Here is a 2,453-nt window from a genome sequence, read left to right on the forward strand (position 1 = left end):
TTCCCACCCAGTACATCCTACTACATACCAGTTCCCTCCCAGTTCACTCCCAGTACATCCCAGTACTTCACAGTTCCCTCCCAGTACATCCCAGTACGTCCCAGTTCCCCTCAGTACATAACACTTCCCTCCAAGTACATACCAGTACATCCCAGTGTCCTCACGGTACGTCCCAGTTCCCTCCCAGTACATCCCAGTTACCTCCCTGTTCCTTCCCAGTACATAACAGTTACCTCCCAGTACATCCTAGTAGATCCTAGGACATTTCAAATCCCTGCCAGTTCCACCCGGTACAACCCAGTACAAGCCTGTACATCCTAGTTCCTCCACAGTACATCCCAGGGCATCCCCGCACATTGTAGTGCCTCCCAGTACATCCCAGTTCCCTCCCAGTACTGGGAGGGACCTGGGATGTACTGGGAGGAACCTGGGACGTACTGGGAGGGAACTGGGATGTACTGGGATGTAATGGGACGGAACTGGGATGTATTGGGAGGCACTGGGAAAGAAGTGGTAGTGAACCGGGAGGGAATTGGGATGTACGGGGATGAACTGGTAGGAAACTGGGATGTACTGGCATGGAACGGGGATGTATTGGGATGTACAGGAACAGAACTGGAATGTACAGCGATGTATTGGCATGTACTGGCAGCGAGCTGGGATTTACTGGGATGTAATGGGAGGAAACTGGGATATACTGGGAGGAAACTGGGATATACTGGGAGGAAACTGGGAGGGAAGTGGGTGTCAACTGGGACATTCCAGTTTCCTCCCAGTACATCCCAGTTCCCTACCAGTGCAGCCCAGTACATCCCAGTTCCCTCCCAGTCCGTCCCAATCCCCTCCCAGTACATCCCAGTTCCCTGCCAGTATGTCCTAGTTCATCCCAGTTCCCTCCCAGTACATACCAGTTCCCTCCCAGTACATCCCAGTTCCCTCCCAGTTCCCTCCCACTACATCCCAGTACATCCCAGTTCCCTCCCAGTACATACCAGTTCCCTCCCAGTACATCCCAGTTCCCTCCCGGTACATCCCAGTTCCCACCCAGTACATCCTACTACATACCAGTTCCCTCCCAGTTCACTCCCAGTACATCCCAGTACATCCCAGTTCCCTCACAGTACATCCCAGTTCCCTCACAGTTCACACACAGTTCACTCCCAGTTCCATTCCAGTACATCCCAGTACATGCCACTTTCCTCCAAGTAAATCCCAGTACCCTCCCACTACATTCAAGTTCCCTCCCACTTCCCTCTAAGTACATCCCAGTACTTCACAGTTCACTCCCAGTACATCACAGTTCCCCCTCGGTAAATAACAATTCCCTCCCAGTACACCCCAGTACATCCCAGTTCCCTCCCAGTATGTCCCACTACATCCCAGTTCCCTCCCAGTCCATCCCAGTTCCCTCCCAGTAAATCCCAATTCCCAACACTTTCCACCCAGTACATCCCAGTTCCCTCCCAGTACATCCCAGTTCCCTCTAAGTACATCCCAGTACTTGACAGTTCCCTCCCAGTTCACTCCCAGTACACAACAGTTACCTCCCAGTACATCCCAGTACATCCTAGTAGATACTAGGACATTTCAAATCCCTGCCAGTTCCACCCGGTACAACCGAGTGCAAGCCTGTACATCCTAGTTCCTCCACAGTACATCCCTGTGCATCCCCGCACATTGTAGTGCCTTCCAGTACATCCCAGGTCCCTCCCAGTTCACTCCCAGTACATAACAGTTACCTCCCAGTACATCCCAGTACATCCCAGTAGATCCTGGTACATCCCAAATCCCTGCCAGTTCCACCCGGTACAACCGAGTACAAGCCTGTACATCCTAGTTCCTCCACGGCACATCCCAGGACATCCCCGCACATTGTAGTGCCTCCCAGTACATCCCAGATCCCTCCCAGTACTGGGAGGGATCTGGGATGTACTGGGAGGGAACTGGGACGTACTGGGAGGGAACTGGGATGTACTGGGATGTAATGGGACGGAACTGGGATGTATTGGGAGGCACTGGGAAAGAAGTGGTAGTGAACCGGGAGGGAATTGGTATGTACGGGGATGAACTGGTAGGAAACTGGGATGTACTGGCATGGAACGGGGATGTATTAGGATGTACAGGAACGGAACTGGAATGTACTGCGATGTACTGGGATGTACTGGCAGCGAGCTGGGATTTACTGGGATGTACTGGGAGGAAACTGGGATATACTGGGAGGAAACTGGGATATACTGGGAGGAAACTGGGAGGGAAGTGGGTGTCAACTGGGACATTCCAGATTCCTCCCAGTACATCCCAGTTCCCTACCAGTGCAGCCCTGTACATCCCAGTTCCCTCCCAGTCCGTCCCAATCCCCTCCCAGTACATCCCAGTTCCCTGCCAGTATGTCCCAGTACATCCCAGTTCCCTCCCAGTACATCCCAGTTCCCTCCCAGTACATCCCAGTTCCC

Source organism: Phalacrocorax aristotelis, unplaced genomic scaffold (assembly GCF_949628215.1).
Source record: "Phalacrocorax aristotelis unplaced genomic scaffold, bGulAri2.1 scaffold_75, whole genome shotgun sequence".
Classification (NCBI taxonomy): domain Eukaryota; kingdom Metazoa; phylum Chordata; class Aves; order Suliformes; family Phalacrocoracidae; genus Phalacrocorax; species Phalacrocorax aristotelis.